Below are 15,655 nucleotides of genomic sequence, written 5' to 3' on the forward strand. Positions count from 1 at the left end.
CCCCATAATGACTTATACCACAGTCTGTCCTCAGTTTCCATCACCTGACTGACTATAGCTGCCTACCGGTTGAGTTGCACTTAAATCGCAATTTCTCGTCTATCTCTCAGTTCCCGCCATCGAGCCGAGGAACCGAAGGCACCCCGCTGCCGCCACTCATTGAAGGTAAGAGCTGTTTGCCTAACGAGCTTGCCCAACACTATTGAGGTTCTAACGCTCATATGCCCTGGCATACTCTGGGTCTTAACCACCCCCATGGGTTTCTTCCTCCTTTCCTCAGCATTGAAATCTCCGACCGCCACCCGCAAATCTCCGGACCCCCGGAGAAAGTGGCTGACATCGGAAACCGCTAATCCGACCTAAGGCTGGTGACCAACTCCAGCAGCCTTGCTCCTGAATCCCCTTCTATTCCTCGAGTGAGCCAACACGCTAGGCTATGTGTTGCTCATGGCTCCTTTGAACACCACCCTCCAGCGGTTGTGGTACCTTCACAGCGAGTAAATCTAATGCACCGACCACAACTCATTTCCCTATTTTTAGTGCAAATTGCCGTTTTCAACAACATTACCATTCCAAGATCCACGAAACCACTTTGTGCGGTAAACCATTGATCCCTTACTCTCATCCCCACCTAGAGCGCTAATAGGTGCTACATCACAGTATGTTTGCTGCATAGCCCTTAAATCTCGGAGGCCCCTATTAAACTCTTGACTGTGAGACAAGTATCCACCATTCCAACACACCTCCCTATACTCGAGGCACCAACGTAGGAATATCAGCACTGCATGTAACCAAATCCTAGCTTCTCTCGCCAACAGAGACCACACCATTTTTATAACGAATGACGCCGTCTCAAATCACTGTGTGCACACAATTCTCGCCCCGGGATAGCACACTGTAAGATTGGATGCCACATAGGAATGATGCGACTATACCACATGTGTTTTTCCTTTTTTTTCCCACTCGCCTACATCATGTGATCTGCCTGTAACCAAATCCTTGCGTTTGCGGCTTATTGAGACCACACTATATTGTATAACGAATTACTCCGTCGCAAATCACTTTGTTTACACAAACTATCACCCCGGGCTAGTACGTTGTGAGAATGGATGCCACACAGGAATGATGTGATTATGCACACACGTGATTTTCCTCCTCTCACTCGCCGTCTTTATATGATCTGCCAGTTTCTAGCGCATAACATCATATGACATGATGAATCTTCTATTGCCAACCTGAATATCACACTATGGGAATGGGTGCCGCAAGGAAATGATGCGACCTTACCAACACAGGTTTTTTCCTTTTCACTCGTCATAGTTAATTTATGTGATTGGTGTGTTGCTCATGCATAACAGTTGCTGACATGTGTAAAATTCTGTTGTCTACCTGTATTTCTGGCAGGTTCCCCCTTTTTTGTTTTTCTCCCTGTTTTTAACCCAACAGGCATTGTGTTATATATCAGGCAATTTCATTTGACTAGTCCTGAGGATGATCCCTTTATGTAATGAGTTTGGGATCGAAACGTCGTCGACAATTCAAAATAGTGCCACTAGGTCCTAATTTATATAAGTTATGTGGTTACTATTTTGGTTAGCTTGCTTTATTCAAATTTTTTTGATTTGTACAAGCTACCTTTTGCTCCAGTTTTTGCCTGTTATTTGTTCTTTCTATTGTTTGTTTTGCTCCTTTGTCTTCTTTACCGGGTGCAGGATTGCGTCCCGCTGTATTTTTTCCTTGTATTACTTGATATTCTGAAAACATTGTGTATAAAAATTCTCTGTCCAACTGGACATTGAATACATATATAGTACCCATTCAGGTCTATATTTCATTTCTTCTTGTAGATTCTCTTTCTAAGGACCATTGTTTTACAAAATAATCACTACCCTGGGTCCTTAGCTACTCATTGGGTTCCCTTGTTTGTATGTAATGAGATAAATACAAAGCACCAGGAATTCTGTCCAACCCAGGGGCCTTTTCCCTCTTCATCGGTTTTCAAGCTTGGGCTATCTCAGCAAAAGTAAAACGTAAATGATCGTCAGTTACAGTAGGCAAACTAATTTACCTATTATTGAAATTTCTCTGAGTCCCACCAAGTTCCTCTTCTGAAGATCTATTTGAAATGTTTGCTATAGTCCAGTCTTTATCTAAACTTCCAAAATGGGCTACCCATCTATTCGGTATTATTAATGCCTCAAGATGGTTGTCAATAATTTGTGTGTTAACTGCAATCAACTTCCAAATAGCCTTTTAGACACCTGTTTCTGAAGCTTCTGTAATTTCCATCAATTGTTTTGAATCCCAGTTACTTTTAGCTCTAATCGGGGAAATCTTATACCTGTTCCTCGCCTTACCTATTTCTACTCTATTGCCTTTTTTTAGTGTTCTCAAGATGCAATGTTACTCTAAACAGTAGTCTTTTCGTGAACCAAGTGGGGCAGTTTTTTTTATAGGACTCTCTTTTGTTCCTTCACAAAGAAGGGTCTTAGTAGTTCCATTAATTCACAATTGAGGTTAGCAAAATTAACATTGTGGATGTTAGTAAAATCAAGCACAGAATATTTTGGGACAAATAAGTCATATTATTGTGTCAGATCCTCAGTAAATTTGATGCAAATATAGGCCATTTTACATTACTTATATTATTTGTAGTTTCCACTTGGACTTTTAGTGTAAAGGAAGCCAGATTTATGTCACTAAATGCACTAATTCAAAAATGTACACTTAGGGCTTGATGCTCACTATCCGGTCTTGGAATTCCCTTCATATCATGTAATTTCAGCCATAATTCATTATACAAAAATATAAAATCTATACATGTGGTCAATCGTCATTTAAAAGTTGGACAGCGTGGACAGTCACATAGTGTATTACCATTTACAATGTTCAGGCCATGATCTATAGTTAATTACAAAAACTGGGATGCCACTTTTGTTAATTTCTTATTGGTGTCCAAGACTAGTCTGGATGTTTTTGCTACTCCGTGGGAGCGAGATATCAAGTGGTCGCAGGGATGCTCAGTAGTTATTTGTGTATTTCAGTCCCACACTACAATCTTTAAGGCCCTCTGATTAAACAGTCCCATCAGCTCAGCTATTTTGTGCATTGAGCGGATTGAAGGTTTGGAGGAATTTATTAATATAAATGTTCACTAGGGCTATACATTTTCCAGTTTGAATGGCGATTTTGATTCCAAGAGCTAGTAAGTCTCTAGATTTTGATGGATCTAATCTGACCACTGGAAATAAGTTTAACCTAGCCTTATCAAGAGGCCACTTGACTGTCGCCCCGCCATGGAGGGGAATGTATTTGCACTAAATTACTTAAACACAAGTCTATAAACTGGTTGGGTAGTACATTTCTCCCGGAGGAATATAATACGGTGATGGTCAATAAAGGATCCCCTTTCTGGATCCAAAAGTTTTGTTTTGATCCCTGATATATTCCAGGACAGCATGTATATATAGTCACCATTTGATACCTCTAGCCTTCCTTTACATGTGGTATGTATGAGGGTTTACAGAATTTGACAGTGGATTGCCTTCATACTTTGCAGTAGGGTTAGAATCTAGGAGTGGTTTATGCAGCGCCCTTTCCTTTACTGGCAGATATAAACTAGCTGAAATATATCACCTGGCACTACCGCAGCAAATTGAAATGGGGGAAACTGATGTAAAGAACTTAGACGAAGCAGCCCAGACCAGGATCACAGAAATTCACAAACAGTTGGTCGGTAAACTCTTTGGTGTGTTTTACCCTTTGGCTAGTAATAATGCTGCCCTAGCTAGAACGCATCCCTGGTATGATGCAGCTTGTCGGAAAGCAAAAACTGAATTACTAATGGCAATAAAAGCAAAGGATAGAGCAACAATAAAGCAGTGTCGACTTGGGTACAAACAGGCTATTACCAGGGGGAAAAAAGACTGGGAGGAGAATAAATGGGAGGAACTCAGACTAGCACTTTCTCGTAGGGACTCCAAAGCATTTTGGACCAGTGTTACTAGTGGGGCGAGTGGGGGCGCACCCGCACTCATAACAAATATAGCTCCTGCAGTGTGTGAAGCTCACTACGGAGCACTCTATGCTAACCCCATTGAAGAGACAACCTTGCTCCCGACTCTTGATCCACCAAACGAGCATAGGTTGCAGGGACTAATGGACTCAGAACCGGGTGAAGCAGTAGGGACCTCCCTCCAGGCCATCACAGGATCTCAACTTGAGTATCAACTAACAGGGCCCCCGGATGTGGAGCTGGGCCCGGGCTCCTTGGTTCCGGGCACCGAACAGCAACTGGTTGAGTCTGACTACATTTCCCTTAAGATGGTGGAGGCCGCAATACTTTAATTACTTCCTAACAAGGCCCCAGAACTTGACAAGATGCCAGGGGACTTATATCGGTCTCAACCTAAAATTTGGACACCGTACTTGGCTGTACTATTTAACGCAATCCTGTCCCGCCAGACACCTGGCTAGGAGCGGAGATTGTCCCCATTTAAAAGAAAGGCTGTCCGCTAACTCCATCTAATTATAGGCCCATCAGTTTGATAGATATCACACAAAAACTGATGGGCAGGATAATACTAGACAGAATTCAGGGGTGGATAGATGACCATGAGATCCTGAGTATATTCCAAGCTGGGTTTAGGACAGGTATTTCGACCATTGACCACATTTTCAGGCTCCAGGTCCTATTTTGGAAGACGGTGAGATTGGAGGGTGGCAGCCTCTATCTCATCTTCGTGGACCTGCGTGCAGCCTTTGATTTAGTGCCGAGGGACAAGTTGCGGAGAGTCTTAAGAGAGTTGGGTCTGCCGACCTATCTACTGAATATTTTTATTAGGCTCCACATGAACAAGTACGCCCAAGTTAGGTGCGGAAAACAGGGTGATTTATCGGCTCGCTTTCCTGTCTCAAAGGGTGTACGTCAGGGGTGCGTTTTGGTCCCAACGTTATTTTGTCTTTACATCAATGGTTTGGTAGGACATTTATTAGGTGTAAAAGATAATGACACTCCAAGGTTGGCCACTGGGTGGGTACCTGCCCTATTGTTTGCAGACAACACTCTGCTGTTGTCTAAAACGTCTACAGGCATTCAGCGTACGCTCGATGGTTTTGCAGCCTTTTGTGCTTTGCGAGGATTGGAAATTAACTTGGACAAGACCAAGTTTATGATTTTTAAGCCTCCGAAGAAGACCCGCCCTAACCCCCTCCTGAATGGCACCCCATTGGAAAGAGTAAGGACCTTGTCTACCTCGGTATTACTCTGACGGAAAACTTTGACTGGGGTTTCCAGACAGCGAAGGCTGCACTCAGACTAACTCAAGTAACGGTGGGTATTGGTAAAGTCCAGAGATCGTCGGTTTTTAAACCCACGGCCCCTGTCGTAGAAATCTACAGACTCCAAGCTAGAACGGCCGCAACATACGGAGCCGAATTATGGGGCCACCAAAGTATATCTAACATCATCAGGGTAGAACACAGTTTCATTCGACACTCTCTGGGCCTACCAGTAAGCACACCGATTATCCCTGCGCTAAGATCTGGGGCTAGAACCAATAGAGGATCTAGTAACAGCAAGGCCTATCCTTTATTGGAAGAGGCTCTGGTCAGTGCCAAAATTGGCTTCCTACAGAGAGGAATTTGCAGAGGTTTGGTCCCTTTTGAAAAGTAAGGACATCCCTTGGCTTTTACATATTAGGGCACTCTGTAATAGGATCGGCCTACCAGTGTTGTGGGAGAATCCTGAAGCAAGTTGTCCGGGGTCAAGTAAAAAACAGCTTGTGCAACTTCTGAGGCACCAAAGTGTGGCTGCTCTACAAAGACCGACTGCTGTGGGAAGACTGACGGTAGAGTTCCTCCAAATAAAGTCTGAATCAAGAATGGAGGAATTCCTGGATGTAATTTCTCCTCCACTTGCAAGGAAACTTTACATCCTGTTCAGGCATGGTTCCCTCCCATTGAGGGTATTTACCTCTAAATGGGCGAACACAGAACATATTACGTGCCCCGCATGCAACTACAAGCAAGAAGATGCACACCACGTTTTGCTTTTTCTGCCCCGTTTACCTAGAAATAAAGAAATGCTGGTTGATTCCATTATGTAGGAACCTAGGATTTAGGCACTGTGCTCAGGCGTGTGGGGTTTTAAGGTATGATACCCATGCCCCTATTGTCTTTGCAGTATCACGGTTTTTAATCGGAATGTGGCGTAGGTGACAAAGTTTTGTATAATCAACTGCATGATCATGCATTTTATATTCCAACTTTGATAACTACTCAGTTTAATCCTTTTTTTAAACTTGTATGATTGCACTGTTATTTACTGTTTTATCTTACCGTGCCACTTCTATGTATTTTATCTGCACTTTTATGGTCTCCGACCGAAATAAAGTTATCATTGATCATTGATATTGTTTTTTTTTCTTTTTTTGTTACACAGTTTTATAAAGCGCGAACTTGACCCAGTATCTGGTATCAGAGTGCTTTGCATAGCACCTGTTGGGTTACATGAGGACACACATGTTCCGCATATATGTTAATATAGGGCCAGACTCGCCCTTGGCATTCCTAAGTCAATCTATTTTTGGTAACTGTGAATACTCCCTAGTTTTGAGATTGTCAGTAAGCATGGATATCATTTGTTCCTTTTAAGTTATTTGGCCCACTGTATACCCCAATGGATGTAGTTTCAATCTTATCTGTATGTCACTATTGAGTTTAAAACATAATTCAAGTTCATTTAGCCCACCAATAAGTTCTGTATTTCTTAATTTCAAGCCTATGTAATCCAGCTGCTGGTCCTCAGTAATGAAGTGCTCAGTGTTTGCTATATCCTCCCTTGTAATTGATCTGTGCCTTATCCTCTTGTGCCTTATTCAATGAATAAACTTATTCAGTAGTGCCTCACGTGTTTCAGTAGTACCAGACTGAAGTTTGAGGAATTTAATCGTGTAAATATCTTAGGGCTTGATGATAGTGTTGTTGGGGTCAACACTGCTCTTTCTATCCTTACTGTTATGCAGACATTTACTACTATATCTGGATGGAGTATCTAAAAAGGATTCCCAAGGATTGGCTTATCCGTATTGTGTGGAGGAGCCCATCCTCCCAAGGGTCTATGTGAGAGGCTGACCTGGTATATGATGTATACTTATGAAAGTTGACACCCTGCACAGTCCAGACAACCCTTATGGAGATTTAGAAGAAACCTTAGAAAGCTCTCTAAGTGGTAGCTGTGGAGAGCAGCCTTCAGGCTTAGTCCAGAAGGAGTGTAAAGCAGCTTGTTTTTCCAGAATGGAATCTTATAAGTATAGATTAAGAGAAAAAGAAACACACAATGTATTTATAAACATATGTAATTATTATATAATACTCACTAACACATACAGATACCTCCTACCTGGAGATATGCACACAATACTTTGCATAGAAATCACATAAACAGCACAGAATACACAGTGGACCCCGGCGGGACCAAACCATATACTAAGAAAGTGGTATAAGAACCACAACTCGTGTCAGGACAGTGCCTAGAGGACATAGGGGTGCGGGGACCCAAGAAACCACCCATGGTGAGTGATTAGGAACCCCACAGAGATCGTGTGCAGTGTGAGAACACAACTGTGTTCTCTGTACAAATCAATGTGTAAGTCGCGATTGCAATTTTAAACATTAAGGACATTTCCCAGTGGACCCTGAAGAAACCCAGTGGAAGACAGAAGGTTGGAGAGCCACCCTACGCTTGGATACTCTAGTACCCATATTAACTACACCAGGGAAGCCGGGTGCAGGCGTGTCAAATGGTGTCAGAAACCATAGTCAAATCCAATGGAGGACTTCAGGAAAGTGCTGCTGCTGCTGGAGAAGGAGAAAGTGTCTGGTGGAATCCGAATGTGGATTCAAGTTAAAGAGTACCTACAAGCAGAGGGGACAGAATCTATGTCACTCAAAAGTGACCCAGAGACCTGGAAGATGAATGCTCACCGATGTAGGGAGTTGAAGGAGAGTTGACGGTGACCTTGACTCTGTAGCTCTGAGGAGTAGGCAATGCTATGGAAGACCAGGAGCCATGCACAAGCTGTCCCACATCGGATGTCAAGAGTTGAGGGGTCGGTGTCTGTTGTGAGCACCAACTAGCCTTGGCAACTGCAAACAACGTGAATGTTAAAGAAGCTGCAATGTCAGGAACAGCAAGGTCCAGGGTACTCGCCACAAGCAGTGGAGTCAGGGCAGTCCCCGAGCAATCAGGAGAGTCCAAAATAAACAAAGGTGACCCTCAACAGGACCCACAGGCCGGAGGCTCTAGAGTCGCAAGAAGACCTCAAGCAGCTCAACAAAAGATGCAGACCACGGTGCAGACGTTGTGGTGTGAATGAAGATTCTGATCACTGGAGATGCTTGAGGTTTGGACCATATGGAGACCAAAGATACTAGTGGAAGGAAGCCAACCAGCCTTTGCAACAGCAAGACCACAAAGTGTACAAGGGTTCAGTTCCTGTAGCTCCTACAAGGGATACTCGCCTTAAACTTGGTGAGAGGGCAAAACAGGCTTTGAGAGGTATGGTAAACCACCACCTGTATTGCTGAGCAGTTTGGAGTCTGTGGAATCTCAGGATCAGCAGACCAGTCAGCTTAGTTGTGGTGCCTGCAGATGCAGGGAAGTAACTCCTTCACACCAAGGGAGATTCCTTCAAGTGTCTTGGATTACCACAGACCTTGGAAAGTTTCTGTATGGAGCACAGGCACAGACAATGCAGCAGACTGGAAGGGAGACTAAGTCAAGCCCAAACAAAGTCCAACGAAGTCCACAGTACCCAGACTGTAGATGTTGAAGTGGTGTCTGAATTGAATTATGTCCAACAATGAATTTAGAGACCTACACCCAGGTAAGCTCTTAAGTACCCTAAGGAAAGGGTTGGGATGATTCAGGAGACCCTTCCAGGGAAGGGTTTGGGCAGTGGGGAGGATACTCCAATGTCCTTTGTCCAGTTTCGCGCCAGAGCGGGATCCAATGACTCCCAGAGCTGGTTTAAACTGGACTTTGTAAGGAGGCACCAAATATGCACTCATGATGAAGATTGAGTGGCGTTGTCAAGCGCACCCACCCACCCCAATATACTAGATCCTGTCTGGGAGGTGGTCACACCTCCCTGTTGCAGGACACCTATTGTTCTGACTTCGCCTGCTCGAGCTTGGCTCAGCAGTAGCCATGTTGTACTGTCTTGGTCTAGAAGACTGGGACAGGAAGCACTGAGAGCCTTACATACACCCTTTCCAGTGCTTGGAATCATATCTTCCACACTAATTATGCTATGGGGAGGTACGATTCCAACATGTTTGATACCAAACATGATAGGATTTTTTTCAGCCGATTTCGAGATGGCCATCGCATAATTACACGGTGCCCCTATATACATGGTATATGGCTTCTTCACTTGCAACCTGGGAGAATGGATTCCACAGGCTGTAGGGGCGTCCTGCTCATGCAGGGGCACCCTCAAAATTAGAACCTAGAACCCTGCACTCAGGATTGTAAAGGCCTGCTATAGGAATGACATATGATTTAGGTGCAGTGGTACAGGAGACCTATATCTTTTGTAAGTGGTGCTAGCACCAGCTAACACAGGCTGCAATGGCAGGCCGTTAGTTACCATTTGAATGGTCTCCCATGTGTGGCATAATACATGCTTCAGCCCATGGGGGATCTCTGGGGTACGTACCTATGCCCTGGGTACCTTATTACCATATACTAGGGACTGATAAGGGTGCCTCAGTATCCAATCTGGTATGTACCCAAGTACTGATTTAACAATTTAGGTGAGAAAGCAGAGAGGCTGGGGTCCTGATTAGCAGGATCCCAGTCAGACTAGTCAATACCAGCTTAGCACTAGGCAAAAAGTGGGGGGAACCATAACAGAATATCCTGTTTTCCTTGACAACCCCCCCAAAAACATAAGGAGATGAGACTAACCTAGCCCAGTTGAGTCTTTATTTTCTAATTGGAAATATCTGGAGAGTCCATCTGCATTGGCATGGTTACTCCCAGTTCTATGTTCCAATGTATAGTACATCCCCTGTAGGGAAATGGAGCTCCTCAAACGTTTGTGGTTTTACCATTCATCTGTTTTAGCCATAAGAGGGACTTATGGTCTATCTGAACAATGACGTGAGTGCTAAACAAGTATGGCCCCAACTTCATTAGGGCCCAGACCACAGCAAAGACCTCCCTCTCAATGGCTGACCAGCGTTTCTCCCTGGGGGCAACCTTCTGCTAATAAAAGCTACTGGTTGATCCTGGGACTCTGTATTCCTTTGTGATAGCACCGCCCCCACCCCTAACTCAGATGCCTCTTTCTGGACAATGAAAGAATTAAAGGCAATCAGGACTTTGCAGAATGGGAGCAGTGCACATGGCTTGCTTGAGGTAATCAAATGCCTTTTGATAGCTTACTGAACTTTTTAAAGCATTTTCATAGATGTCAGATCATTCAGGGGAGTCACCATGGACCCATAACCCTTCAAAAATCTTCTATTATATCCAGTCAGGCCCAAAAAAAGCCCTGACATAAGTCTGAGTAGTTGGAGCAATCCATTCCATTATGGTCTGGATTTTGTTTTGTGGTGGCTGAACCTGGCCTCCACTTACCAGGTGGCCCAAGTATACAACCTTGCTCTGCCCTATCTGGCACTTAGAGGCCTTGACAGTGAGGCCTGCTTTTTGCAGAGCCTCCAAAACATTCTTGATGTGAACCAGGTGATCATTCCATGTGGAGCTAAAGACAGCTATATCATCTAGGTATTGTAGTGTAGTTCCTATTTTCCCAATAGGCCCTGCGCATTGGAATAACATAAACAATAGTATGGACGTAGAAGTGCGGGACTTCCAGGTCTCTACTGACTATGCTAAACTTAATTGGGTTTGTTACCAACTAGCTCAGAGGTCACTGGAAACTTTTTTGACTGAATAGGAAGTGATCAGCTTCCCTGGCACAGACAAGAAGGGATTCAGTTTTCCAACAACTGCATAAACATGACAACTTTGCTCCTTAGAATAAGAGTCAATCTCTAGAGTCGAGTGAAACAATAGACAGTTATTTTACTCAGTCAGTTTTGTGCAGATTACTTTCACCAATATGCAGAGAATAGAGAGACGGGCGTTTTCAATAAAAAGGTATTATTTATTGAACAGTCTTTCTTCTCATGCAAGAGAAATGAATTGCCACAATTGCAAGACTTGTTATTATAAAAAGTGCGTACAGTAAAATGAGGATTGCGAAATAATACTGTAAAAGCATTGATATGGTTTCTTAGCCATACAATGGTTAAAATGAATAAAATATATACATTCATATATATATTAGAATAACGTACTCAACTGGTGCTTCTAACTACGCCTACCCCAGTGTACCTGACCTAAGCCTAATACTTGGGAGGGAGTAAGGAAGTAGCAGTTTTAGTTAAATTGGTTTTGCCAAGGTTTTCTTCAAGAATTCTCTCTAAGGGTTTAGTCAACACCATACCTCTGGAATAGAATGTTGGAGGTCTTGTATCTCCTTCCAGGACTCGATATCCCAGTCACTCGCAAGAGTAGGCTGGAAACGCGGGAGCTGGATTTTCTCGGCAGGAGAAAAGACAGCGTCTCTCTCTGCGCGTCAAGGAGGAGGAGGGGCAGCGTCCGTGGGCAGCTTGTATCTGCTGGGCTCTGTAAGGGACAGCTGTTCTGCTCCTATGTTCATCACACCATCGCTATCATCGATGTCGTTGAGGCAGCGTTTGCTTAAGGCAACGTTGGTAATATTTATACCTGAAAGGTGCCTGGTTTGACGTAAGTTTTTGGACATAAGACGTCAATAAAGATGTCACTAGGAAGTGATCGTCTCTCAGTGCTCATTAGAGTTCTATTACTAATCAAAACATAGCAAGCGTGGCTTTCCCAGTTTGCTGAGTTTTATCTTGTTGAAGAACTTGGAGTGTAATCTAGGAATCTTAGATAGTGGCTTCTGCTGTGTCATTTGCTCTAATGAGCTGCAGAGGAAGAGATTCTGAAATGTGGCTCTGATCGTGTTAGGCCAGAGACGAGTTTCTGAAATATCGCTCTTGATCATTTATGCCAATATAGGGGAATAAATGGATTATAGCCGTATAGGGGCATAAGGTCACAGTATTGATCGGTGTCCTAGATTAGAACGCGACACCCACTCCACGAATTTATGTCCATCATATTACTAAAAACTATAGCAATAAGATGCATGTGTAACATTACCCACACCAAAATACATATTTGCATTTGAAATGACGTATTTGAAATACATGGTAATATTGGTACTGTACGTCTTTAAGCATAGAAATCATCCAAAATTATAGCATATGTAATTACTGAACGATTTTGCGAAACAATTACACATGAAATATCTCTTAATACAGAAAAGAAGTGCGAGATAAATTCATCACATATAAATGCATTGCTGTGTGCTAGAGGCTGATGTAAAGTTATTATGTCTCTAGATTTACCTAAAAATAGAAGTTTCTGTTCTTTATGAATAGGTCTACTTTAAGCAAAGAATTTTTTGTGCCAGAAAAAGGTAAATATTTTTGAAAAAGTATTCAATTAAAAAAAAAAAAAATTCTTGTTGAACGGGGGCATAGAGTTCCAACGTTTTCTCTGTAGTTTTTGTTGATCAAAACTGAAGGGCGAATTCAGAGTTCATGGGAACGCTGTGTGTCGGAATGCTTTTCAAAATATTGTTTTTGTTCAGGGGAGAACATCATATCAGACAGGCTCTCAAAAAATTGGTCTACAAAATCAGGTGACAGTTCGACCAAGTTCGATAACGCTGTAACTTGGCAGGTGTGAGAATGATTGCTATCATCAAAGTCTGGATCAGCAATGCTCACAGAGGGTCGTACCTGGGTGATGTCGCTTTTATTTCTCGCTCCACTGTTACCACCTAGTCGTAGCACAGGAGTCTCAACGAATGCCGTCATCAGGATTGGTAGCCGCTGGGGACAACACAATGCGTGAGCCGTTATAGGACTTAGCAAAGTATCGATATCCATTGGTCCTGCTGATGGAAGTGCAAGACAGGTGTCCAACACGCACTCATCTCCGCATAGCATACATCGAAGCACAGGTAAGATGCAGGTCTGCCATATAGGTCTGAATGAAAGAAACCAGGTCATGTTCAGATCTCTCAGCCTGGCCAATCCAAGGACTCTAGTTATTCGGTCCCGGTAGCGTATCGCTAGGATCGTTTCTTCCATCCTTGTCGGAGTCATGTCTGAATTTTGGCTTACCATATCGGAGCAGGAGGGTCAAAAAATAAAATGCCTGCTACAAGTCCCAAAATCAGGGGTATGCCGCCAAAGACTGAATGGACAAAATTAGGAATGATTCCCAGAATTGCTTTGAATGGTGTTAGCAGTCCCGTAAAAATGGTCTTAAATATGCCTGGGATGCCTATGGCGCTAGACATGTTAAGGATTTGGCTAAGCATTTCTGTGAAATGCACGGGGCAATTTGTTGATAAAAGGTCATGAATCTCTGATGTTGTCCTTGCAACTAGGAGATCATACGTCTCTTTTGATGATGTGATGGGCACTGTTGTCTGCAAAAGCACAGACTTCATTCTGCTTAAAGTATCAATTCGTATAGAAGAGAAATTCAAACGAGGCCATATGGGAGTCTCTTTGTCTCCAGGGCCATTTGGAAACAATGCTTGCATACAGCATTTGACCATGGAAGTTACGCTTACGAGATATGCTTTCCCTGGCAAAAGGCCACAACAGCTGCAATCCGTTATTAGAATGTAACTCCCATTCGAGAGCTGCTTAAAGAAAGGCTCTATCTGCGTTGCAGGTGTGACAAGTTGGTGGCATGAAAGGTTGTTAGAATTTCCTTCACAGGCTCCGTGTAAATTAATACCTTGGCACAAAAGTATACCGCTTAGTGAATGTTTGCAGTTTTCACCACTAAGAAATACATTTTTGTTGCTGTCACTATAGCATGTGTGTGTGTATGGTAATTTCCATGCTGACTTAATGTATCCTTTACCCAATCGTTCATACTGGCCAGTAGGTATGTATTCAAGGCAATTTTTAAATCGGAAAGTTGTTATCGGAATTGTGATAATCCCGTGTATTATCCATTCAATGACAGGACTTTCTGACATTGTCAATGGTAATCTCTCAAGTTTTTTGATGCTCAGGATTGTATAGTCTGCTCCTTTCTGTGCCAAGCTGATTTGTTTATCAGTAAGGTTAAAGATGGAAAACAATAACGTTGTGTTGATTAAACGCCAAGGCACATAGCCTGAACAAAGATTTTGCAGCGTCCAGCCTAACTGTACAATAGAACGCAATTGTGACTGGCCATGCTGTAACATTAGCAAGTCTTTGTCTATTATATCTATGGCAGATGATATAATACTGTCCAGTGAATATATTCTGGAAGACAGAGTCATTAACCCATCGTCCACTACAGAAAGTGATTTTTCCAAATTAATCCGATCAATTTCTCGTATTTTTTCAGCTGTTTCAATTTGTGTTATTTTCCCAGCCTCGTTGTAAGCCGCATATATACTGGTCGCTATGAAACGCTTTTTACGCTGTTTGCGAGGTCCCAGAATGAAATCGCGCAAATCAGCACCATCTTTAAGTAAAGATAAGTGTAGCTTAATTTCTGCCAGTGTGGATGATTCTAGCCATTCAAGGCACAACTTCCCTACACTGTATGTTGTTACTATCCCTGGATGTTGTCTCTGGGAGTATTTAGGGTCTGGTCTGGTCATTGCTAACCCCTGTGTTTTATTTAGGAATCTATCTTGACAGTTATTGGTGTCAATAGGCCAGAATAACCACTTTTTCCAATCGGGATGTGTTCTGTTTAGATGTAAAATTTTAGATACGTCTATTTCATTATCTGTTGTTGCATTATCAGGTATTGGCTTTGGAATAGACGGTTTGTTAAGTTCTTTAATCTTAGCTAGGCCAAGACAGGTTGTTTGTTGAATTGTGTCATTTAAGAACAATATTTGTTCTGGGATCATGCAGGCTCGAAATATTGCTTCTATGCCTTGTACCTGCCAATCTTTTATACCCCAGATTGTTTTTGTTTCAATGTTATTTTTCCAATAATCAAAACCAAATGTCATCATTTTTTCATAAAATGCTTCTGAATATATCAATTTAGTATTTGTGAGCATTGTTTTCAACCCTGTTTTATCTAACAGTTTATAATAAAATGTTTCTGCATCACTGGTGTTAAACCCTGAGAAGTACTGAAATTTCTCATAGAATGTTTTAGAACTGTTTTTAGGTGGAGTAGCACAATGTTCCCATTGGTTATATTTAAAAACATTTCTAGGTTGTGCAGATTTATGCAAGTAATGATCACCATAATGCGAGAAGCAGTACATCTGTTCATAACTAGACGAACCTTGTAAATAATCATGATCTGTAAATCTTGCTGACAACACTAAATCAGACATCATATTATTAATACTTTCAAAATCCCAATCATCAGAGAATGTACTTGGTTTTACAAAGTCACTTAAGGAAACCTTGAACTGATGAGGATACTTCAAGATTTCGACCGGACCATATATTTCATAGTCCGTTTTGTCCCATACTATCCCAACGGGTATTGGAATGGCTG

This window comes from Lissotriton vulgaris, chromosome 1_1 (assembly GCF_964263255.1).
Source record: "Lissotriton vulgaris chromosome 1_1, aLisVul1.2, whole genome shotgun sequence".
Taxonomy (NCBI): Eukaryota; Metazoa; Chordata; class Amphibia; order Caudata; family Salamandridae; genus Lissotriton; species Lissotriton vulgaris.